General features: G+C 48.0%; 1 protein-coding gene and 1 long non-coding RNA gene across 2 annotated transcripts in view; one reads left to right on the top strand and one right to left on the bottom strand.

Annotated features, from left to right (window-relative positions):
* The window catches only part of LOC137416123 (kinesin-like protein KIF11-B), a 175,931-nt gene extending 156,134 nt beyond the window's left edge, over positions 1-19,797 (top strand). The window contains exon 10 of the mRNA XM_078774983.1: positions 19,131-19,797. The gene's annotated coding sequence lies outside the window, so the exon portion shown is untranslated. The remainder of the gene's footprint in view (positions 1-19,130) is intronic.
* The window catches only part of LOC144891401 (uncharacterized), a 245,166-nt gene that overhangs the window by 117,249 nt on the left and 101,783 nt on the right, over positions 1-26,134 (bottom strand). The gene's annotated exons all lie outside the window — the stretch shown is intronic.

The raw sequence follows: 26,134 nt of genomic DNA, 5'->3' as shown, positions 1-26,134 counted from the left end.
ACGAATGTTAAGCGACTCGGTAGGGGGGCCATGGGCCATCAAAGGTTGAGAAACGCTGCTCTAGAGTGTGGCTCGTACCGAACGATAAAGTTATTGGAGCATGGAATGAAGGTATTGGAAAGGGTGTTGGAGAGGAGGATAAGGAATAAAAGTGAAGATCGACGAAATGCAGTTTGGATTTATGTCAGGAAGAGGAACGACAGATGCGCTTTTTATTGTGAGGCAGTTGCAGGAGAAGTACATGGAGAAGAGGAAGAAGTTGTTTCTTGGGTTCGTTGATCTGGAGAAAGCATTCGATAGGGTTCCACGTGAAGTAGTGACATGGGCAATGAGGAAGTTAGGAGTGGAGGAATGGTTGATCAGAGTAGTGATAGCAATGTACAAAAGAGTGCGCACAGCTGTAAGGACGAAGGACGGGAACAGTGGTGAGTTTGAGGTGAAGGTGGGAGTGCATCAGGGGTCGGTACTAAGTCCACTACTATTTGTAGCTGTGATGGAGGTGCTGGCTCAATGTAAAGGAGGGTTTACCGTGGGAGTTGTTGTATGCAGATGATCTGGTGTTGATTGCGGAAAGTATGGATGGACTGAAGGAAAAGATGAACAAGTGGAAGGAATGTATGGAGACAAAAGGTCTGAAGGTGAATATCGGAAAGACGAAGGTGATGACAAGTGGTAAAGCATGTGGTGAGGTGGAAAGAACTGGGAAGTGGCCCTGTGCTGTGTGCAGGAAGGGTGTCAGAGTGAACTCCATTCAATGTACAATGTGCGCTGAGTGGGTTTATCAAGAATGTAGTGGTGTGAGAGGGTCATTAACCAGTGTGGCAGCTACATTCAAATGTAAGGTGTGCACAGAGGGAGCTGCACATGGAGGAAATGTTGAGTTGGATCTTGGAGACGGGCGTGAAGCTGGAAGGCGTGAAAACATTTTGCTACCTTGGAGACATGCTGAATGGAGAAGGTGGATCAGACTCGGCAACGGTTGCTGGAGTGAGATGTGCATGGAAGAAGTTTTGGGAACTGAGTGGCGTGCTGATGAGGAGGGGAGTGTTGTTGAAGCTGAAGGGAAATGTGTATGCTGCATGTGTGAGAAGTGTTGTGATTTATGGGAGCGAGACATGGGTAATGAACGTAGTGCAGCAACGAAGGTTGGAAAGGGTGGAAATGCGAATGGTTCGATGGATGTGCGGAGTATCGTTGAGAGAGAGGAAGACAAATGATGAATTGCGAAAAATGATGGGAATAGAGCCTGTGATTGATGCTGTGAAGAGGAACAGGTTGAGATGGTTTGGTCATGTGTTGAGGAAGGATGAAAGTGATTGGTTGAGAAGAGTGATGGAAATGAATGTAGAGGGAAGTAGAGGACGGGGAAGACCGAGAAAGACTTGGCTAAAGATGGTGGAAGAAGAAATGCGGGCAAGGGGGTTAACAAGGAGAGATGCAGAAAATAGGGCAAGATGGAGAAGATTGTCATGGGGACCGCAAGGCTAACCCCCACTCTAGCAGGGAAAATGGCCTTTAAAATGCATGTTGTGTTGTTGTTGAAGAAAGCCATTCTCAAAGCCTATGAATTGGTCCCTGAAGCTTACCGGCAAAAATTCCGGAATGCCAGGAAGAGGGAGAGTGAGACCCATGTGGAGTTTGCCAGAATGAAGGAAACCATGTTTGATCGATGGTGTGATTCGGACTGGGTTGGCAAAGACTTCAAACTGTTGCGACAATTGATCTTGGTGGAGGAATTCAAACAGTGTGTCCACGCGGACATTAAAGTACATCTGAAGGAAAAGAAAGTTCCAGAGTTGTATGAGGCAGCAACCGTGGCAGATGACTATGCCTTGACACACAGGATGGGGTTCCACAAACCTAACTTCCCGCCTAGAGCTCGCCAGGGGAGTTATGGTACATCCGGTGTGGAGAACGAATATTCATGGGGGTGGCCTAGAGATGACTATGAGGACAAATCTGATACCGTGACTTTTAGGGATCAGAAGACTTCAGTTCCAAGACAGACTTATCTTCTGGGGGGCTCGAGGCAGACCTCGAGTTTTTCCTCCAGGCCTACTTGTGCTTTTTGCAAGAAACCTGGGCATTTGATGTCCCAATGTTGCGCCCTGAAAAGGAAAAAATCAGGAGCGGAGTCAGACGAGTACAACTCCGAATGCATTGGCAAATGCGAGAAATCGTCCTTGGAGGACAGTGCCTTGTGAAGGTTCCCATGCCAAAGTTACGGCATCACAGAATGACCTTGTTCAAGAGGGTTACAAACCTTTTATTTCAGAGGGGTTTGTGTCACTGGATGGAGACTTGACTAACCAGAGACCTGTTAGGGTATTGAGGGACACAGGAGCACATCAATCTTTGATGGTTGAGGGCATTTTGCCATTGTCAGAGAAGACGGCAACTGGTGTTAGTGTTCTTTTACAGGGGGTTGGTGGCTCTGTTAAAGCTCCACTTCATGTCATCCATTTAAAGTCGGATTTGGTGTCAGGACCGGTCACCGTAGGTTTACAAGCCACTCTTTCTGTTGAGGGAATATCTTTTGTTATCGGGAATTATTTGGCCGGTGGTCAAGTTTCTGGTAACCCGATGTTTGTTGAAAAGCCTTGTATGGAAAATAACACTGCACAGTTAGAGCAGGAGATTCCGGGTATCTTTCCATCCTGTGCCGCGACTCGTGCTATGGGTAGGAAGCGCTCTGAAGGGAAGAGGAAGGTACTGACGTCACGCTTTGCACAGACACGGCTTGTCAAGTATCCTGAAACTAAGTGTCAACACACAAGTCAGGGATGGAGGCAATGTTGGCAAGCTCTTTGTCGGTGGACTGAACTTCAACACAAGGGAAGATGTTCTGGACTCTGTCTTCGGCAAATATGGACCACTCTTGGAAGTGTTGCTGACAAAAGACAGGGAGACGCAAAAGTAGAGAGGGTTTGGCTTTGTCACGTTTGAAAACCCAAAGGACGCCAAAGATGCAGAAAAGGATTTGAATGGCAAGGATTTGGATGGTCGGATCATAACAGTAGAGGAGGCAGGCCATGGGCGTCGAGGGGGCTACCGAGGAGGAAAATGTGGAGGTAGTTTCAGGGGTGGCTCTGGCTCCCGGGGTGGGAGTAGTAGTTTTGGTGGCGGCCGCAGTCGTGATTACTATAGAGGCTCCCAGACTAACGGCAGCTCCCGAAAGGATGATTATCAGGGTAGTGGCCGAGAAAAGACCGCTATTCACGTGACTACAGCGACAAGCGCTCCAACCGTGATTATTATGAAAGTTAGGAAGAGTTTGAAGCACTGAATGCTGCGGAGCAGCCGAGTCCAAGATTCCTACACAGATTAACCATGAATTCCACGTTCTTAAAGGCGTCCATGTCGTGAATACTTCCAGGCCTCACCACCCAACCACCATGAAACCTGGCTCTCAGCTCGGCCTCCTTCAAAAAGTGCTATAGATTTACTTTGTTTTGGGATATTGATCACAACCCCTTAAACTTCATTCAAAAAATGAAAAATAAAAATCAGAGGTTGATGAGATGGAGTTTGGCTTTGCAGGAGTTCAACTTGGAAATTGAGCATGTAAAGGGCAGGGACAATGTCGTTGCTGATGCTTTGTCCAGAGTGAACTAACTTTGGAAATTTCTGTAGGTTGTTTGGAAGTTTTGTTGCTTTATTTTGGGAAATATTAAGTATTGTTGCTCACAGGAATTGATGATTTGGGTGTGAGTTTTACTTTTGTTTGTTAAGAGTTTTGCCTGCAAAGAAAGTTTTCACTATGTTCAAACTTTCTTTCTTGAGGGGGGGTAGTGTTATGGATTCGTCACTTCCGTTGTGGTGGTTTTCATCCACTGTAAACATTTCTGATTCCATGTATTATTATTGTTGTCATTTAAAGGGAATAGATATTTCTCTTTTCAAAAGTTAAAAGTTAATGTTTTAAATGAAACAGGAACCGGACGGTGACAAAGAGGAAGAGGAAAAAAAGAAGGCGGAGCGAGTGAGTCGGACAAGAAGGAGCCGAGCTGTCTTGATTTGCGGTCTGGAGCGAACGTTGGCAAACAACAGTCACTTGCAAACTTTCGGGTTTCTCAGGAAAGGGATTCCTGCGACAGAGTGGTTATAGCTGTGACAGATTAACCTGCGTGTCAGGTTTTGCGATCGATTCAGGAGAGAATCATAGTCGTGCCGTTGCACCACGAGACCGGGCCGTCGGCCATTTTGACTCGCGCAGGACTTTTACTTCGCTCACGGTTTCGTCTCGTTTCGACCATTTTCACCGCATTCAGACGGCGATCTGGGATGTGTGTGTGTGACGTGGCTTTTGAGTGGAAAGTCTGTGTCGCCGACTGGGAGCTGTGGAACGTCCATACCCGAGGGTGTGATTTCCCAGTCGCCTGGAGGGCGCCTTTGGATTTCGCAGTCGCTTGGAGGGCGCCTTTGCCATGCTTTGGCAGCGGGACTGTTCTTGCCATCCGAACGGGATTCTTGTCTCGATTGGACATCGTTCTGGCGATCGCTGGAGCGAAACAACTTTGGCTTGAAGCCGGGAATAAGAGACATTGGGGATGTTCTTGTTTCACTCACTTGGAGCACAGTGAGTTATATATTACAAAACTGATGGTACCATCATAGGACATATTGATTGTACTTTAGATTACTATTATTGTTGTACTGTTATTCTTGTGTGAACTTAATACAATATTTGTTTGTGAGTAACAATTGGGGTGGCTTCTCCATTGATCTTTGACATACAGAATAACACATTTTTCTGCCATGACCCCTCTCGGGGCTCGGAGGTACACCGTGACCAGGGGGTCAGGGAGGAGCACGTAACACAATTGAAATCACCACATATGAGGAAGAGAGATTTGGGATGGGTAGATAGAAGTTGGTCCATATTATCAGACAGCGAGATGTAGATGGTCATTACTGTTTGGTGGACGGTACAACACACATATGAACAAAAGGTGGGAGCGAAGGGGAAGCCGTAGCCAGAGGTATTCCTGGGGGTTAGGTGGAGAGAGGGCAGTGCATGGCGAGTGAGGAAGTTTTTTTTTATAAAGATAGCAACCCCAAAAAAGAGAGAACGAAAGTAATTGCAGCACAATCAAAGGACCGCTGAGAGAAAAACAAAGCCTCAAGGTAGGACACGGTAGCATACTGGGCCTCAAAATGCGCGACATGAATTGACCGACAATTTTGTATACAGGTATGAAAAATTAACACCGAGAATCTTACTAGGGACACTATAGGTACACACACCAAAAGATAGATACAGTTTCGACAAAAACACAATTGTGGAAAATTACTTGACTTCGAAAGCGTGAGCACATGGACAGCTTTGAAAAGACGTGACCTCACCGACAAAGATCTCGCGAGATCGAGATCTCCTTCACCCGATTATCTGCCGTTGGAAAGGTAATCATCGATTTACTTGGTTGAAAAAACAAAACTTTGGCATGGTTACATATTCCGTTCAACCCACGTGAAGATGAGTGGGGAAGAGAGGGGAAAAATGGGCGTGAGAGGGAAGGCAGGGGAGGTGGAGGGAAGTGGAGGAGAGAGAGTAGGGGACGGAGGGGAGAGAGAGTAGGGGACGGAGGGGAGAGAGAGTAGGGGACAGAGGGGAGAGAGAGTAGGGGACGGAGGGGTGAGAGAGTAGGGGACGGAGGGGAGAGAGAGTAGGGGACGGAGGGGAGAGAGAGTAGGGGACGGAGGGGAGAGAGAGTAGGGACGGAGGGGAGAGAGAGAGTAGGTGACGGAGGGGAGAGAGAGTAGGTGACGGAGGGGAGAGAGAGTAGGTGACGGAGGGGAGAGAGAGAGAGAGTAGGGGACGGAGGGGAGAGAGAGAGAGAGTAGGGGACGGAGGGGAGAGAGAGAGAGTAGGGACGGAGGGGAGAGAGAGAGAGTAGGGGACGGAGGGGAGAGAGAGAGTAGGGGACGGAGGGGAGAGAGAGTAGGGGACGGAGGGGAGAGAGTAGGGGACGGAGGGGAGAGAGTAGGGGACGGAGGGGAGAGAGTAGGGGACGGAGGGGAGAGAGAGTAGGGGACGGAGGGGAGAGAGAGTAGGGGACGGAGGGGAGAGAGAGTTGGGGACGGAGGGGAGAGAGAGTTGGGGACGGAGGGGAGAGAGAGTTGGGGACGGAGGGGAGAGAGAGTTGGGGACGGAGGGGAGAGAGAGTTGGGGACGGAGGGGGGAGAGAGAGTTGGGGACGGAGGGGAGAGAGAGAGTTGGGGACGGAGGGGAGAGAGAGTTGGGGACGGAGGGGAGAGAGAGTTGGGGACGGAGGGGAGAGAGAGTTGGGGACGGAGGGGAGAGAGAGTAGGGGACGGAGGGGGAGAGTGAGTAGGGGACGGAGGGGAGAGTGAGTAGGGGACGGAGGGGAGAGTGAGTAGGGGACGGAGGGGAGAGTGAGTAGGGGACGGAGGGGAGAGAGAGAGAGAGTAGGGGACGGAGGGGAGAGAGAGAGAGTAGGGGCCGGAGGGGAGAGAGAGAGAGAGTAGGGGACGGAGGGGGGAGAGAGAGAGTAGGGGACGGAGGGGGGAGAGAGAGAGAGTAGGGGACGGAGGGGGGAGAGAGAGAGAGTAGGGGACGGAGGGGGGAGAGAGAGAGAGTAGGGGACGGAGGGGAGAGAGAGAGAGAGTAGGGGACTGGAGGGGAGAGAGAGAGTAGGGGACCGGAGGGGAGAGAGAGAGAGTAGGGGACCGGAGGGGAGAGAGAGAGAGTAGGGGACCGGAGGGGAGAGAGAGAGAGTAGGGGACGGAGGGGAGAGAGAGAAAGAGTAGGGGACGGAGTGGAGAGAGAGAGAGAGTAGGGGACGGAGGGGAGAGAGAGTAGGGGGCGGAGGGGAGAGAGAGTAGGGACGGAGGGGGGAGAGAGAGTAGGGGACGGAGGGGAGAGAGAGAGAGTAGGGGACCGGAGGGGAGAGAGAGAGAGAGAGTAGGGGACCGGAGGGGAGAGAGAGAGAGTAGGGGACGGAGGGGAGAGAGAAAGAGTAGGGGACGGAGGGGAGAGAGAGAGAAAGAGTAGGGGACGGAGGGGAGAGAGAGAGAGAGAGTAGGGGACGGAGGGGAGAGAGAGAGAGAGAGTAGGGGACGGAGGGGAGAGAGAGAGAGTAGGGGACGGAGTGGAGAGAGAGAGAGTAGGGGACGGAGGGAGAGAGAGTAGGGGACGGAGGGGAGAGAGAGTAGGGGACGGAGGGGAGAGAGAGTAGGGGACGGAGGGGAGGGAGAGTAGGGGACGGAGGGGAGAGAGAGTAGGGGACGGAGGGGAGAGAGAGAGAGAGAGAGAGAGTAGGGGACGGAGGGGGGAGAGAGAGAGAGAGTAGGGGACGGAGGGGAGAGAGAGAGAGAGAGAGTAGGGGACGGAGGGGAGAGAGAGAGAGAGAGAGAGAGAGAGAGAGAGAGAGAGAGAGAGTAGGGGACGGAGGGGAGAGAGAGAGAGAGAGAGAGAGAGAGAGAGAGTAGGGGACGGAGGGGAGAGAGAGTAGGGGACGGAGGGGAGAGAGAGTAGGGGACGGAGGGGAGAGAGTAGGGGACGGAGGGGAGAGAGTAGGGGACGGAGGGGAGAGAGAGTAGGGGACGGAGGGGAGGGAGAGTAGGGGACGGAGGGAGAGAGAGTAGGGGACGGAGGGGAGAGAGAGTAGGGGACGGAGGGGAGAGAGAGTATGGGACGGAGGGGAGAGAGAGTAGGGGACGGAGGGGAGAGAGATTAGGGGACGGAGGGGAGAGAGAGTAGGGGACGGAGGGGAGAGAGAGTAGGGGACGGAGGGGAGAGAGTGTAGGGGACGGAGGGGAGAGAGAGTAGGGACGGAGGGGAGAGAGAGTTGGGGACGGAGGGGAGAGAGAGTAGGGGACGGAGGGGAGAGAGAGTATGGGACGGAGGGGAGAGAGAGTAGGGGACGGAGGGGAGAGAGAGTAGGGGACGGAGGGGCGAGAGAGTAGGGGACGGAGGGGGGAGAGAGTAGGGGACGGAGGGGGGAGAGAGTAGGGGACGGAGGGGAGAGAGAGTAGGGGACGGAGGGGAGAGAGAGAGAGTAGGGGACGGAGGGGAGAGATCGAGTAGGGGACGGAGGGGAGAGAGAGAGAGTAGGGGACGGAGGGGAGAGAGAGAGAGTAGGGGACGGAGGGGAGAGAGAGAGAGAGTAGGGGACGGAGGGGAGAGAGAGAGAATAGGGGACGGAGGGGAGAGAGAGAGAGTAGGGGACGGAGGGGAGAGAGAGAGAGTAGGGGACGGAGGGGAGAGAGAGAGAGTAGGGGACGGAGGGGAGAGAGAGAGAGTAGGGGACGGAGGGGAGAGAGAGAGAGTAGGGGACGGAGGGTAGAGAGAGAGAGAGAGAGTAGGGGACGGAGGGGGGAGAGAGAGAGAGAGAGTAGGGGACGGAGGAGAGAGAGAGAGAGTAGGGGACGGAGGGGAGAGAGAGAGAGAGAGTAGGGGACGGAGGGGAGAGAGAGAGAGAGAGTAGGGGACGGAGGGAGAGAGAGAGAGAGTAGGGGACGGAGGGGAGAGAGAGAGAGAGAGTAGGGGACGGAGGGGAGAGAGAGAGAGAGAGTAGGGGACGGAGGGGAGAGAGAGAGAGAGAGTAGGGGAGAGAGAGAGAGAGTAGGGGACGGAGGGAGAGAGAGAGAGAGAGAGAGAGAGAGAGAGAGTCGGGGACGGAGGGGAGAGAGAGAGAGAGAGAGTAGGGGACGGAGGGGAGAGAGAGAGAGAGTAGGGGACGGAGGGGAGAGAGAGAGAGAGTAGGGGACGGAGGGGAGAGAGAGAGAGTAGGGGACGGAGGGGAGAGAGAGAGAGAGTAGGGGACGGAGGGGAGAGAGAGTAGGGGACGGAGGGGAGAGAGAGTAGGGGACGGAGGGGAGAGAGAGTCGGGGACGGAGGGGAGAGAGAGTCGGGGACGGAGGGGAGAGAGAGTCGGGGACGGAGGGGAGAGAGAGTCGGGGACGGAGGGGAGAGAGAGTCGGGACGGAGGGGAGAGAGAGTCGGGGACGGAGGGGAGAGAGAGTCGGGGACGGAGGGGAGAGAGAGTAGGGGACGGAGGGGAGAGAGAGTAGGGGACGGAGGGGAGAGAGAGTAGGGGACGGAGGGGAGAGAGAGTAGGGGACGGAGGGGAGAGAGAGTAGGGGACGGAGGGGTGAGAGAGTAGGGGACGGAGGGGAGAGAGAGTAGGGGACGGAGGGGAGAGAGAGTAGGGGACGGAGGGGAGAGAGAGTAGGGGACGGAGGGGAGAGAGAGAGAGTAGGGGACGGAGGGGAGAGAGAGAGAGTAGGGGACCGGAGGGGGGAGAGAGAGAGTAGGGGACCGGAGGGGGGAGAGAGAGAGTAGGGGACCGGAGGGTGGAGAGAGAGAGTAGGGGACCGGAGGGGGGAGAGAGAGAGAGAGTAGGGGACCGGAGGGAGAGAGAGAGAGAGAGAAGGGGACCGGAGGGGAGAGAGAGAGAGAGAGAGAGAGAGAGAGAGAGAGAGAGAGAGAGAGAGAGAGAGAGAGAGAGAGTAGGGGACGGAGGAGAGAGAGAGAGAGTAGGGGACGGAGGGGGATCCTCTGCGAGCTTTTCCCGTCACTTGGGATGGGTACTCCTCCTAGTCAAATATATCAAAGGAGCTCGGTCGTGGTGCGTCTGTGCGTGTGTCTGCTGTCAACAACCCCTTCCCCTCCTCCCCCTCCCCATTCCACCCCCTCCCCATTATCCTCCCCCCATACTCACCTTCCCCTCTCCTCTTCCTATCCTCTCCCCCTCCCCTCTTCCCCTCCCCTCTGCCCCTCTCCTCTTCCCCTCCCCTCTTTCCCTCCCCTTCTTCTTTTTCCCTTCTCCCCCTCCACTCCCCTTTTCTTTCCCTATCTTCCCTTCCGCTCCTCCCCTTCTCTTTCCCACCTCCTCCCCTCTCTATCCCCACCTCTCGATATTCCCATCAGCAAAGTGGCTCTGCGTTCCCCGGCAACACCTGTTACCGTTGCTGGTGATACTAAAATCAAAGTTTGTTCCATGTACACTCCATAATGCTGCACTCCCCACCCAAGCCAATTGTTTGGTTGAAGAGTATGGTTTAAAGGTACACAAGGTGGGTTGGTCGTGACAGATTGTCACTACCACCAGGGAGTAATGCATTCGATTGTGTGTGTGTATGTGTGTGTGTGTGTTCGTGAACAAGATATCTGGAAAAGTTCTGAACGGATTTGGATGAAAGTTGGTGGGATGGTTGCTCTTGGCATAAGGAAGAATTGTTTAGTTTTTGGTGAAGCTCAGGATATTGTTCTGGATCCAGGAACTTTTTGAAGGATTTTTTTACCATTGGAAGATGGGGCTCAGCAGCGGCCACCCACTGCCGAGTAGAGCACATACTCCCGCCGTGGGTGGCCGCTGCTGAGCCCTATCTTCCAATGGTAAAAAATTCCTGGATCCGGAATAATTTCCTGAGCTTCACCAAAAACTAATCAATTCTTCCCTATGCCAAGAGCAATCGTCCCACCAACTTTCATCCAAATTTGTTCAGAACTTTTCCAGATATCTTGTTCACAAACACACGAACATACGAACGCACATACACACACGGACACACACGGACACACACACGGACACACACACGGACACACACACGGACACACACACGGACACACACACGGACACACACACGGACACACACACGGACACACACACGGACACACACGGACACACACACACACACACACACACACACACACACACGGACACACACACGGACACGATCGAATGCATTACTCCCTGGCGGGAGTAATTATTACTGTATTTCGTATGTAGCCTGTGGCTGCTGGTTGCATCATTGTTGGCAGTGCAGCTGTGCCACTGATGCAGTGCCCCTTGTTTCCAGTAAACTGGTACTCACTTTGCAGACCTCTGAAAGATGACGGGCTGAGCCAACCCACCTAATGTTATTTTACAACACGACAGGGGCTCAAACTCAAGACCTTGAGATCTTAAGCAAGCCACCGAGGCCATGAGCAGGTGTGAGCTTTCGTTCACTTTCATTCCATTAAAAGGGTGCAACTTATCTTTGCTTGAATACATTTCCGAAATATATTTTCTCATCAATAAAAAAAAGTTCGAATCATGAATTTTATCCAACACTAAGTAATTTCCGTGAATAATCAGCACTATTTTGTTATTGCGTAGCCGTCGCGGGTGCAGTGAGTTGTTGGTCGTGTGGTGTAGTAGTATTTACACCCAGCCAATCATCAGCCAGTATTGTCACAAGCGCTCTATTTATCCAGCAATGGCGGCCTCTGGGAAAGGGGTGAATTGCGACGATGTCTAGAGAAAAGGCGTCAAAAATCGCCCCAACTGCATGGCATGCACAAAATCGTCTGTTCACTTCTGCATAGGTGTCGGTGACAAAGTGAACACACCGAGACCGATTCGTCAGGGCAATGGGGATCAGCTGTCCTTGTACTTCTCGGCAAACTGCCCGAACGTGCGTGGCAAATTCTTGTGGTTCGCCTGCAGAAGTGCCGTGCCATCGACATTGAACAACCCACACACCACCTTTTGGAGGCTGCGGTGGTGGCTCTGCATCGACTTCTTCATTCGGTACGTGTAAATCCTCCAACGTATGCGAGAGTTTTGCCTTGTTCATGTTGTCTTTACGAGGCAGCCATCGTTTTTTGCAATTGTTCGTGGCAACGGGCCAACCGAGTAGGTCATCATGTTCCGCAGGTCGATGTTTCTCACGTTTCCTTTGATTGTAAGTCTTGCGAAAAGGTCCCTGTTGCTTTTCAACGCTACCTGGTTCCCCTTCACTTTTGTTACAACCGTCTTTGATATGTCACTGAATGCTTTCGGCTTTGACTTTGGTATTGTCCTGCAAAGTCTTGTCGTCTTTTTGGAGCCTTTCCTCACAGTATTTAACCCAGAACGCCACTCAGTAGAGCGCATACTCCCGCCGTGGGTTTAGTTGGAATAATACGTTTTGTTTAACATCCCCTCCCCAAAACAATAAATGAAAAAGAAAGTAAGCCCAAAATGTCAGAGAATTTATTTTGATATATCTCGGAATTAGAGGAGAAAAAGATCATTTAAGAATAAGAATAAAAGCTTTAATGCAGAAAAACAGGAAAAAATCTTTCCCCAAAAAAATTCTTGGATCCGGAATAATATCCTGAGCTTCACCAAAAACGAATCAATTCTTCCTTATCCCGAGGGCAATCATCCCACCAACTTTCATCCAAATCCGTTCAAAACTTTTTCCAGATATCTGGTTCACAAACATATACACACACACACACACACACACACACACACACACACACACACACACACACACACACACACACACACACACACACACACACACACACACACGATTGAATGCGTTACTCCCTAGCGGGAGTAACAAACCTGAAAATCGCAGAACCGGAACCAGAATTATTTATTTGGTCTGGGAAGCCCATGTGAGCTTTCTTCTTCTTAAGCCTCTCACAACCCTGGGTGAATATGCGATCTTTTTTTAAAAAGTCGGAATTTTGCCAAATCTGTTTTATTCGTTTGTTAATATACCTCAGCCATTGACAAATCTGGAACTAAGTCTTTATAAGTTCATCAAATACTGACACCGCAAATGACATTCGCTGAGCTAAATGTTGATATTTCTTCTGAGGTAAAAAAACAAAACAAAACAAAAACAGTTTTAAAGCATTCTACGTATCAAACGATACATTTTATGAAACGGCGAAACCTCATACACACTTTGGTGGTTTTAAAATGACAGAATATGTCTTTATTAGAAAAAAAAAATGAACATTGAAGACGATGCTGCTAAAAAAATCCACCGCTCTGACGCATAACCACGAGTTTAAACTACATTTACAACAAATATGAAAACTATTTTCATTTCACAATGTTAAATATAGAATATATCGAAGATAATGTAAAAAAAAATTAGCCCTATCTTCCAATGGTAAATAAAATCCTTCAAAAAATTCCTGGATCGGGAATAATATCCTGAGCTTCACCAAAAACTAATCAATTCTTCCTTATCCCGAGGGCAATCATCCCACCAACTTTCATCCAAATCCGTTCAGAACTTTTCCAGATATCTTGTTCACAAACATACGAACACACACACACACACACACACACACACACACACACACACACACACACACACACACACGGACGGACACGATCGAATGCATTACTCCCTGGCGGGAGTAACAAATGCAGCATCTCCCTTTTCTTCTGCAAAAAGTAAGTCTCTTGATACCTCAGGTGAGGCCACTACGCCGGAGGCAAGATTAACAATTTCTGATGATTCTTCCAGGTCTTCAAATGGATTGGTGAGATTTGAAATTGTGTCACAAATCCATTGTACATCCTCCTCATCCCTTGTCATACGACCCACCGTCAAATCTTTCCTCATCAAAGCTCATTGGCTTTTCCCCGCCATTTCCTCACACTGGCATGTAATTGACGCTCGTTCATGGTGACCCGTTGTCCACCTGTTGACTGCTCCTTTGTTGACTGTGAATCCTTTGAGTCCACCACGTGCCTTGGAATCCTTGTTTCACAGTCTGTTCGATTGTTATGTCACAGGGAATACCAGCATATCCAAATAGGTTCTGTCTCTGCACTGAAGAATTACCTTGCTGGAACTGTTCATGAATGGCTAGGTGGGAATTTGGCAAATCCTGCATCTCCATCCAGTACTCAGGCAGATAACGTGCATTGTTGTGCCTGTTATACAAGAACATCCATGGCATCATTGATCTTATCGATGACAAGTGTAATGGCCAGTTGCCCTCTCGAGAACTCCGGATGAATTGAAGAAGTGTTTCCATCATCTCAATGTATGTACACCAGAATGCAAATGTTGCATTTGCCTTTTTCTTCTCTTCAACAAACTTTGAATAGGTCTCAGGCATGGAGTGGAAGTCAGCACCCTCTACTGTATCTGTGTATTGTTGCGATGGAAATGATGCTTGTAGCTGCATAATGATTGCCACGTAATGGTTTACATCGTCTTCTGTCCAAGACTGTTTCCTTTGGCAGAAGTTCCTCCAGTGTAAGTCCTCTACCAACAGTTTGTGACAGCACAAGCTTCTGTTATAGTGCCTTCTGTTCATCACTCCATTCACTGATTCAGGTGCCAATACTTAAGATTCAATAAGGATGTACTCCAGCCCACCATCTCCAAACCGCTTTCCTATTATAGAAGACCTCTATATTTGATAGGGTCGGTGAGTTATTGCAGGCAGTCAAATTCAAACTTGTCCCTGACCCATGTGGATTATAGATAAAATATATAATGCATATTTATAATACAATTTATAAATATTAGTTAAATTGTACTTCAATATGAATCTTGTTCTTAAAGCATGCAAGGAAATGTGCAAAGAACCTAGACCAAGCAGCCAACCATCTGTGAAATGACCCAGTGACCTCCAAGGATGTGAACGCGGAGTTGGAATGTATCCCTCCATTAGTGGGACTCGGGGAGGGACCTTATCAGTTCTTCGTGTCCTCCGTAATGATAAACATATGGAGTTTGGTGCCGGAAAGGCTGGCTTTAAGTGACCTCGAAATTCCATGGAAGGAGATCAAAGCAGCTGAGATCTACTTAAGGGGACGCTCCAAGGCTGAGAGAGAGAGAGAGAGAGAGAGAAGTCTTCAACCGAACGACGCGTCGTATCTTGGCTATATTTTGTGTAAAGGTTCTCTCCGCAAATCGGAATAAATCTTGTCGATCTTTAACGAGTCTGAGTTCCTTTGAGTCTGAGCCTCGTCTTGAAAAATCTCTTTTAAGGGTTCTCTAGCAGTTCCCTATCAGTTGGTGGCTTCCGAACGGGGATCGGCTGAAGGAGATTGACAGGCGGACAGCCCAAATTCCAGGTGTACAAGGTAAGTGTGTGTCTGTCTCTTGTCGATCTTTACAGTACGATGCAAGAACTTAAGGGTTCTCTAGCAGTTCCCTATCACTATGCAAGCAAGGAAGATCATGGCGGTATGGAAAGCCCCCTACCTTAAGACGATCTTCTCAGTAAACACAGGTGTTTGCCATCTAATAACTTGAGCTTTTGCATACAAGGCTTGGTGAATGACGACAGCAATTGCATCCAGATGGAGTGAGTTTGCTGCATCGACACTTCTGTGCAAGACAGTGTTCACTGTATTTAGCTCAGTTTGCGTGGCATCTACTATGGGAAGGAAGCCGATGGTCGTCTTTTGAGGAACGTGATTAACAAGCTTCTGGTTGTATCCTGTCCAACCTGGGAGCAGCGGGTGACTGTCAGTAACTGGGTATTTCGTGATGAAGTACCCATAATTAATCAATGTCTGCCGCTCCTCTATGGAAGTCCTTTTGAAGCGAGATCTGCACTCCATGTCTTTTTTTGGATTGGCCTTATTTTTTCCAAAGAATGGAACCAGTTTCTTCACTGGGGCTGCCAGTGATCTTGCCATAGTTTTCTTCATGCTTACTTTGAGGGAAGGTGACCTTTCTTCTGTTGACGGCTCGTGTTAGATGGCAATTCCATTTGTGTTATGTGTTGTTCCTTTGCCAGACAACGTCTCTTCACCGAAGTCGTTATTATCCCACACAAGGGTTGTGAATACACCTTGCTGCAGACAGGTGTGATGAGTGGTGTCTCCTTGTTGAAGCCCTTCTTTTGCCAACGCTGTATCGTGCTCCAGGACGGCAGTGTGCGAAGTTGAATGACCAAAACCATTCAAAAGCCCAATTCGCTGCACAGACCCCGTCAAGTGCCTCACTGCCATCGCTCGTGATGAATGTTTTGGCATTGCTTTCCTGCCATTTCATGCCAAGTAAATGATGTATTGCGCTATGGATAGGATGCGTTTTTGCTGCTCATCTGCAACTTTGACAAATTCCTTTTCTTCTGGCTCATAAGATAGGCCACTCATCCAGGCAAGAACATTAAACACCTTTACAGGAACGAGTTTCTCAGCTGTATCCAATGTCAGGTGATAAGATGTAGGTGGCCATGGTATTCTCTGAGATGGAATGGCATTCATTTCTGTCCTCAGGTTCAACGCAGTTGCATATATTTCCCTCAGTGTTGCTGTGCTTTATGGATTTACTTGATCTGCAGTCATGGCTTAGCAGTTAGGGTGCCGGCTTGGGATCCTAGGATCCTGGGTTTGAATCCCGGTCGATCGCTGAATTAACGCCAGGGGGGTTGACTCAGCCTGCCATCCTTCTGAGGTCGGCAAATTGAGTACCAGTTCACTTGCAATTCCCTGTGTGTTGCAAGAGGTGACTAACAGAATTGGCGGCAGGAAGGGCATCCGACCATAAAACATTGCTTCAAAAAGGGGACCACGGTGCCCAAAAAAGGCCAACTCCTTCTCTGCGGCGAAAAATGTCCTCGAAAGGCGGTTCTTTACCTCTGCCACTAAAGGTGGACGGAGGTTGTTTTTTTCACCTCTGTCTGTGAGCCGGATATCTCAAAAAGTTATGAATGTATTCGGACAAAGCCTAGTGGACAGGTTGGATGTTTGACAAGGATGAATTGATTCGATTTTGTTGAAGGTCTGGATTCAAAAGTTTGGCATATCATTGGGCTACAAAATGTAAAATGTTCAGCCTGGTGGAGTTATACACTCTACTGAGTGTCGTTCTAGTATTTGTATGCAAGATATAGGCTCGTGGTACATCAGGAAAGTGTTTAGATAAGGTAATAATGGTTATGTTTATCACAGTCAACCTAAATAATGCAGTTCTGGAACAATATGTTAAACTATTCTTTCAGATGTCAAAGTTTACTGAAGCACCCCACCCTGGCTGTTGAGAGACATGATCAGGAACACCTTCAGCACTGTGTGGATGTTTTGGAGAAGGGGTCAGCAGTCTTTTGTCACATTTGATAGGTTCTCAACACATATGGGTGCTGAAGATATTGTGCTTCCATGTGCCAAGCACACTGCTGGCACTTATCCTTGATGCTTGCCAAGTGTAGATTTGAGGTAAAGTTGGGTAGAAGATGTCCTCAGGGATGGAAGCAGGAGCTTTGACACAATGTCCTTGGCAAACAGCGTTCAATGCAGATATTGTGACATCATGCTTTGCATCCAGATCATTAGCAGCATCCCATAGTGTAGAGAACATTGTGTTGACATGCAAAGGATTCGAAACGTGGTAGGGGTGGAGGCGTCAAAAATGTAATTGGCGTCTTCTGTCATCGGGCCCGCAAGCAGGGAGCAACAATTCATATTTTTTGCCACACCTGATACAATTCAAATGCTCTAATGGTGGCGAGGTGCTGGTTTGGGTTTTTGGAGTACTGTATTTTCCAGTGTATTAACCTGCCCCCAAAAATAGGTATTTGATTTCTTCTCAGAAACTACACATGCAATTCTGATGAACCTTGACCACAACCTTAATCACCCGTGTTGTAAGTTTGTTCCTGGCATTAAAAAAAAATTGGGGTCTAAGGTGGTCTATAGTGGGGGGCTTGCCCCCCAAAATAGGTATTTGCTTTTTTCTCAGAACCTGCACACACAATTTCGATGAAACTTCACCACAACCTTCATCATCCATGATGTACCAATGTTTATTCAAGGCATTGGAAAGATCTGCGGTCTGAGGAGGTACACGGAGTGGGAGGGGGAGGGGTTGCCCCCCAAAATTGTATTTTTTTTTTGTTTTAAGTCTCATGATTACGTTAGTATGATTCTACATGCTTCCCTGTCTTCCAGCAGCCATTGAAATTGGTTAAAAATACCTTTAGTCAGTGTAGTATACTGTTTATTCTACCAGGTGAGTGCCAGGGGTATTGCCCCTATGTTTCCTCGATATGCCACTGCTCCAGTGTAATTGCGACGTTTTTAAAATTCCCTCTCGGTGATGGACCCAGATTGCGTATATCATATTCCCGTCAGGAAGCGACTCATTGTTACTCGGCAACACCGGGTACTTTTTCTAATGTGTATATATATAAATATATATATATATATATATCGATGCTTTTATTTTGTGATGTAGACCTAATACGTTTGTACGTTTGTACATTAACTTTGTAACGGACAAAGTGATGTAGGTATTGACATGCTTACCCCCATGGCAGCTTAATTTGTGTATTCCCATCAATCATCCCTCACTCCTGTTTGTTTAGCAATCAGAATTGACAAACGCGATGACATGTCAGGGTGTAGATTTGAGGATGCCATCTCGGAATGGCAGAAGTTGTACCTGACGACGGGAAAAACGGTGCAACCAAGTGGGAGATAAAACGTTTCGCACTCAGCTTTTTGGAACCTGTGTGCAATAAAAAAAAAACCTCAGAATTGACAATCTTGTTCAGCAGCATTGCAGAATTACATCCAAGTCCACTTTGGAGAGGCAGTGATAATTGTGAGAACTTGGCAAACAGCGTTCACGGGTTTTGGTTTTGGCTGTAAAGGTTCACGGGTTTTCCTCGCCATGTCCGGGACTTTCATCGACATTCGCGGATTATCATCGACATTCACGGGATTTGCCTCGTCATTTGTGGTTTGTTCCTCGATATTTGCGGATTTTCGTGATTCGGGAACCAATCCCCCCTTTTTCCATTGAGACAATGACCCCCATTTGCAGTTTCCCAATTTGCGGCATTTTCCAGGAATGTATCCGAGTTACTATACAGAATGAAAGGGAAAAGGTGGGATAGTGGGGTCTGACTGTACATCTTGACGTTTTCTATCCAATTGTGATTCATTACAAATGATCACCATCTTCTCCCCAATTGTTGGGGCAATACAAACAAAATTATCTTTCATTGTCGGTCTTTAAAATGGGGGTGTTGGGCTAGCGGCTAGGGTGCCAGCTTAGGATCCTAGGATCCTGGGTTCGAATCCCGGTCGATCGCTGAATTAACGCCAGGGGGGTTGACTCAGCCTGTCATCCTTCCGAGGTCGGCTAATTGAGTACTAGTTCACTGGTAATTCCCTGCTTGTCGTAAAAGGCGACAAAAAGGGTTGGCGGCAGGAAGGGCATCCGGCCGTAAAACATTGCTTCAAAAAGGGGACCGAAAAACAACAACAACCACGGTCCCTGAAAAAGGCCAACCCCCGCTAGCGGGGAAAAAATGGCCTCTAAAGGTGTTTTTTTAACTTATTTATTGTCGGTCTTTAAAATAAGTTTCTGCTTCGTGTCCTCTTCCTCGCTCCCTCTTCTCAATGCAGCACAAGGCTAAAGGGCACATGAGTGAAAACCGACCAAAGTTAAGAAAAGCAATTGAAGATCAACAGTCCAAGTCAAAGCTTCCTAACCGTGTCAAAAACTAAACTGTTCTCAAGTTTCCCCTATCCCAATCCTGGTTGATGGATAATAACCGTGTTTATTATTCATTTGTTAGTTCACGTATTTGTTTGATTTACCGAACTTTGGTGTGAATTTTGATGTACTTTTGTCTCAAAATGATACTGATGTTTTTGAAGGAAGTTTCTTAAAGTTTTGTAATGCTGCAGAATGTAGTCAACGTTGCATTTCTGTTACCGTGCCTGACAAAAGTGGTTTTCCTTAAGTATTGATATAACTTTGGGACTTTTAGGTGCTAATTGGTCTGTTGTCTTCATAATATACTCCTTTATATTTGAATTAATTTGTGCTTTGTAATAATTTGAAAATGTTCTTCATATTTCAGAGGTTGGTGGGGCTTATATTATATTATTCATTATTTGTTTTACTTTTACATTGTACTTTACCATTGCCAAATGTTTTGGGGGCAATCTCTTTGTTCCAAGAAGCATTTCGGATGTTTCTTTTGATTCTGAGCATCTAATTGTATTATGGTATAAATTTGTCTTTTGCATTTGCATTTGCATTTCTCAATAAACTTAAAAAATCATTTATCTGAGTGCAAGTCTTAAATCGAATCAGCAATGTGGTCAGGAATTGTTTTTTGGGGTTTTTTGGGATATACGTATTTGGTTTCCTGTGTTAATAAATTTATGGTGAAGGTAATACTTTTTTTTTTGTCTGCATTATTGAGGCTCATGGAAGAGCAAGATCAGAATGGCAGAAGAGTAGAAATGAGAGTGAAATCAAGGGGGGCGGAGGGGTGGGAAGAACTGATGGGAATGAACAAGCTGAATGAAGCACGGTAAGAGGAAGGGGGGAAGGCAGGAATGAAATGAGGAACAAACCAAACCAACCATTGATGTACAAATTTTAAAATGTGATGGGGGGGGGGGGGGGGGGGAAGGTGGTCACAATAACCTTGAAAAAAGGGGAACTTGAGAATGGGAAGATTTGGGATAGGAAAGTATCGATAGTGGATGATGAGAGGTAGTGGTGTACAGCTGTCTTAACCCTGGAGAGAAGATATGGACTGAACAGACTGGAAATGCTGGTTCCACACATCGTTTAGAGAAAAGATGAACAAGTGAGTAGAGGTGAGTAGTTAGCCCAAATGAGTAGATAGCCTGGATTTTGGGAGTTTAACAAGAGGGTTATTGGTAGACCGTATGCACACTGCAGAAACCTTGGGCAAAACCAAAATGGTGGAAGAAGAGGGTGCAAGACTAAAAAGGTGGAAGACCACCATCGAGGGCAACAAACCTGCCTGCAATGCGAAAGTAATAGAACTAGACACGGCTTCGCTGTGGGAGATCCCAATGATTTTGAGGGCCTTGTTTTCCAGGACATCAATAAGGTCAATCTGTGAGGCAGGGGTAGCAGTCTAAAGGGAGAGCATTCATCCATCAAGCTGAAAATTAAGGCCTTGTAGGTTGTTAAAAGTTCAGCTTGGCCAAAGAAAGACCTTGCACGAAGATGGATGCCCAGTCGGTGGTGGGCTTTGAAGGCCAATATGGTCTCCCCAAAAAGTATCATGGCTGATGGTGGAACCCAAATTTTTGAGTGACGTAACTTCAAGTGGTTTGTTTAGGAAGTAAATGTGAGGGTTTGCTGGACAGTCCTTTCATGTTGACGGGGTGTGTTGGATTTGTCAGGGTTGAAGGGCATATTCCAATTGTTGGACCAGTTCCTGATTCTATCAAGGTTTTCAGAGAGCGAAGAGGCTGTTGCTTGCCTCTCTGAAGGATGTGAAATGATATGACAGGGTGGAATCATCAGTAAAGAGATAGGCAGGATTTTCCAGTGAATCAGAGATAAATGAGATTGGACCCATCATGCTCTGATTGGGGGTAAAACTGGGTAAAATTGGGTAAAACATTGCTTCAAAAAGGGGACCAAAAAACAACAACAACCACGGTGCCCCAAAAAGGCCAACCCCCGCTTTGCGGGGAAAAATGGCCTCTAAACGGTGGTTGGTGGTTGGTATGCTCTGATTGGGGGCACTCCATGAGCCCTTGACATGGAGAGGAGATGAGAAGATCCAGTTAAGAGCTACATACTGACCATGGGAGTGGAGGAAGTCGGTGATTCATGATGGGAGGAGGTCTTGGATTCAGTAAGCAGATCAGAGTTTGTAGATCAGGATTAGGTGCCAGACTGCTTCTATCCATTGTTGGCAGAGTAGAAGCAACATTTCAAAGGTAGAATGAACAGGTCTGAAAACTTAATCATATGAGACGAATGAAAGCAGGAATGGTTGAGAAGTGATTGTAGTCATATGGGAAGAACAAAAGAAGGAATGCCTGAGAAGTGATTCTATCCTCTGGAAGTGGTGGACCAAGGGTTTGAGGATGCATATGATGAATATGTCTATGGCATTAGAAACAGAGTGAACAGATGAGTCCAGGTGTTATCGGTGAGTGACATGGCTCGGTGGTTTTCGCCCTCATTCGTACAACACAAACCCCTTAACCACTCACTCATTCCGAAAATCATTACACTACACCAAAATCATTCCAAAGCACATTTTTCACCCCCCCTGCAAGACCATGGCATTGATGTCAAATACATGTGTGCATTCCTCAACTAGGCAGCGGGGAGGTACCGCACAACAAGATGGTGGGGGCGCTTCAGGCTGCGGTGCCCGCAGTCCCAAAAACAAGCCAACCGACACAAGTTCATTGCCCCACCCCCCTTTACCTCTTGGCCCCGTGACAGCCCAACAGCCCCTTTCCGCCATTACCTTGCCGGTGAGGGTCTCCACACACCAGGCTCCTCCGTGGCCTCCTGCTTCCACGCAGCTACACGGGTCACCGGGGATCTACGTTACCCCACGGCGCCCAACCAGACCCTCCACCGACGAGCTCCAATTTCCAGATACCACCGGCTGCCAGGGGTAATTGCAGCAGAGGGGGGGGGGGGGGGGGGCCGCAGGCATCGCTCCTCCGAGCTTGATCTGTACCTGCGGACACACACACCTTCCCCACCCACAAGATCCCAAAACACATTTCCTCCCCCGCTGCCATTCCATTTTCAACACAACTCAGCACAATTCCAGAGAAGATGGTTCAAAAGGTGTTACAAGAGAATTGCCATGGCCTGCTTCATGTTAAATCCCCAGTTCACATTTTAAATCACATATCTTTGAAACACAATAATCATTACTCACTCATTTTCTCCAATCTCGCGACCAAGGAAAAACACATAACCACAACACCAATAGTGTTGGAGCGTACGTCACTATATTGGGGCCCGTGGACATTTTGTGAACATTTTGTTTTCTTTGTTGGGATTTGTTATTTAGACCTAGCTGAATAATTTAAAATAGGGCGCCAATTTTTTAATACATATTTTCGACCATTTTTATGCAAATTAAAGAATACGTCATAATACCTATTGTACAGGACCATATGCTCCTGTTATTGTTCTTGAACACTTCATAGTTTTAAACATTTTAATGTTTCCTTTTGGTAGTTGTTATTTAGAATACGTTTAGCCACTAAAAAATAGTAATTGAAAGCAAATTGCCTAATTTTAACCCTTTGTATGCAAATTGCATTTGATGTAATAAAACCCATTGGACAAGTTCATACATTAGCGTCAATTGTTCTTTGAGTATTTAAACGTTTCAATAATTTTTTGGGTTTAAAGAGTACATCTTGCTTCTATCGAAGATAGAACAAATACTTTGATTATGCAAATTACGTTTGGGATAGGAATGTACATTTGAACAATCTACTAGTTTGTACCCATACCTGCGTTTCTAAGTTAAATGTGGAGATCTCCATCGTTGCTCTCGTCTTCATCGCCAGCATTCCTCAATAGTTCGTTTCTGTTCTCTCAGTTTTTTTCACAAGCGATGCAGGTATCTGTACATTTCAGATTATGTTTCTTGCAAGAACAACTCAAGGTGACGCAGTTTCCTTTGCATCCGCATCTCACAAGCTCCAACACTGCCTTAGGCGCTGGCAAAAGTTTCGTTGGAACTGGGAGAAGTCTATCACCATCTCGGCACCATCCATGAGAGGTTGGGTCAGGAAGACTTGGACGTGGGTTACGACATTGTTTCCACACCAATGCAACATAGTTAGCTCTGTTAATCGTTTCTATTAGAGCCGCCTTTGTTGGGGGTAGTTTTTCATCAGTATACTGTCTCTTGCTGAAGAGATACCAGCGCATGTCTTTCACTGAAGAAATTGGTGTTCCAGGCACATAGAGTTGACATATGTAACGTTCGAGTGGGCTGATGTCATCTTCCTGGAGATTCTGCGCATTTCCGAGATTACCCAGTGCCTGTACTATACTATCATCGGCCTTCTGCAGTGCATCCCACCATGATATTTTGGATCTCCCGCAGAATGTTCCTGTTTGATCGCACCCACTAAGGGCATGGAATCCTGGAAGTGCTGAAGCCTGCCTTTCTCCTAGAGCATTGTATATTAGTCCTAGATTGATGACTCATCGCTTACTACCGGTTCCAACAATCATAGTTGTGTCATCACATAAGTCTGGGTAGCACCATAAGGCTAGAACGAACACGTCCGTGTCTGGACTTTGGATGCAAATCGACGTGGCACCTCTCTGGGTTGCATCAAGTGCATGGAGCAGCATCCGCGTATCTGCCTCCTCTTGAGTGCTGTGTAGGTTATCCACTGTGAGCTTATTGGACCTGCATTCATCTTTCAGGGTTGTAACATATATCATGTCAGATTGTTGATGACGCTTGAGGATGTGAGATGCCAATTGCCAAGTAATGAGCCAGGCAATAAATTATTCAGCGCTATACGATTCGGATGCTTGTATACTTTGCGAGAAATGACGTCATAATTCATTTGCATAAAAACACACTAAAACTCGCTGAAACAAATTGGCGCCCTATTTCATTTGTTTTCTAATATCCCAAACTACCATTTCCAGCCAAGAAAATAAAATGTCCACGAAATGCCCACGGGAAAACAAATGCTCCAACACTACAACACAAACGCCACCCACAAGACTCTGTGGCACCCATCCCATCCCCTCACCGACCATGTCATCACTCTCACCCACCCCCTAACTCCAAACTACATGTCCCAAAATTTCCATAAGCAAGTCCTGATGCCTGGGACAGTAACCATTAAGGCCTTATCTCTACCTTGGTGTGCAGGTATCTTCGGTTGGTCAGGTCCAAAGTGCAATCCACCCTTCACAATCCCAAAATTTATCATTGGGCCTACCAAATTGTCTCCAAATTTCACTTTTCTCCCCACTTTACTGGCAGGTATGTGGATCCGCATCCAACGGTGATTATCACGACCCAACTACCTGTGGCCACGACAGCTCTGCACCTCTACCATGCAAGGGTCATCGGGACAAGGTGAGCAGTCAAAACGCCAACACGGCCCATGAGTGTCCATAAGGATGCGACCCACCATCCATCCTTCGGCCCCCCTGCGAGGAACACAACTGCACCAGTCCCAGCTGGCCAATTGTGGTGAGCACCTGCTGCCAAAAACACACGACCGCACGCACAACCTCGGCCCTGGGGGAGACGGTCGCAGTGCGTGGCATTCCCCTCATGTCACCTACGCCGCCCTCGTCCCCCAGTCCACAGAACCGCAGCCCCCCAGTGCTCACCCACACTTGACCACACCAAGGTCCAGTCAACAGCCATGCTCCACCAGGAGAACCACCCAGAGGACATGGTCCACACACCTCGGACACCCATAGCACCACGTTGACCCTCAGGCTACACAACTACATCCCCTTGATCCTGCGTCCCAAATATCGGCGCAGTCGCCCCCGCAACCAGTTGAAGCTGTGTCCTGCTACCCTATCAATTTTATCACAGCCTCCAACACTTTTGTCTGCACACCTGGATCAATAATGGTGTCACAAAACAGTGTCCACCATTTATCTTCACAAAATTCACCCTTATATTTACATCGAACCCTGTAATTACCCATGCCCAACATTTATTCACATTTGACTCACCTCACCAAAGAAAGATGCTTTGCCATACACATGCCAGCCCAGCATGGCCCATATGCTCGGCTCGTTACATATCTCCCGATTCAACACTCCCATGGCTCTCTTCCCAACCCGAGAGTCCATAAATCATAACAGAACATCTGTGGAAGGACACTCTCACACCATCACGTTCCACAGATGCCCCAATGGTTGTTCGGCAGGCTGTCTCATTCCAGTCCATTCGGTTCGACCCGCATCCATAGACCAGCACAGCATGTCAGGTCACCACATGCCGGCTGTCCCAGAGTCTCAGGAGGAGGATGTCAGGCCGCATGCCCGGGTGGTCACTACATCAGGCCCAAGTTGTCCGTCCGCAGTGCCACCACCAAAGCGCGACCCACAACACCTCCCTCTATTGGTCCTCAATAAATGCCATCCCAGGCTTGAGAAACCACCCTCGGACCCCCCCGGGGGTCTTAACCCCCACCAGGGTCCGGCGACCCTCTCGGCCAGAGCCACATGCCCAGACGGCACCCCGATGGACAAGGGATGCCACACTCCACCAGACCGTAGACTTCCGTTTCCGGTCTTGCTGGCGAGGGTTCGTTTTTTCGCAGCTCCACACGCTCTCCATCGAAATCGAAGTTAAGTAATTGTTCCCATTTTGTATTTTCGTTAAAACTGTATTTATTTTATGGTGTATGTACGTATATTGTCCCGAGAAAGATTTTCGGTGCAAATCTTTCATACCTGTATTGAAAATCGTGTTAATTCGTGTCGTCTTGAGGCCTTGTACAGTGTACACTGTACAACCTTGAGGCTTTGTTTTTCTCTCAGCGGTCTGTCGTTTGTGATCCAATAACTTTCGTTCTCTGTTTTCCCAGTCTTTCCACCCCAAAGCCTACTTCCTTATGTAAATCTCAACTCAAAAAAACAAACA

Source organism: Myxine glutinosa, chromosome 3 (assembly GCF_964187855.1).
Source record: "Myxine glutinosa chromosome 3, kmMyxGlut1.1, whole genome shotgun sequence".
Taxonomy (NCBI): domain Eukaryota; kingdom Metazoa; phylum Chordata; class Myxini; order Myxiniformes; family Myxinidae; genus Myxine; species Myxine glutinosa.
The sequence above is the reverse complement of the archived record's forward strand: the minus strand, read 5'-3'. Positions and strand labels throughout refer to the sequence as shown.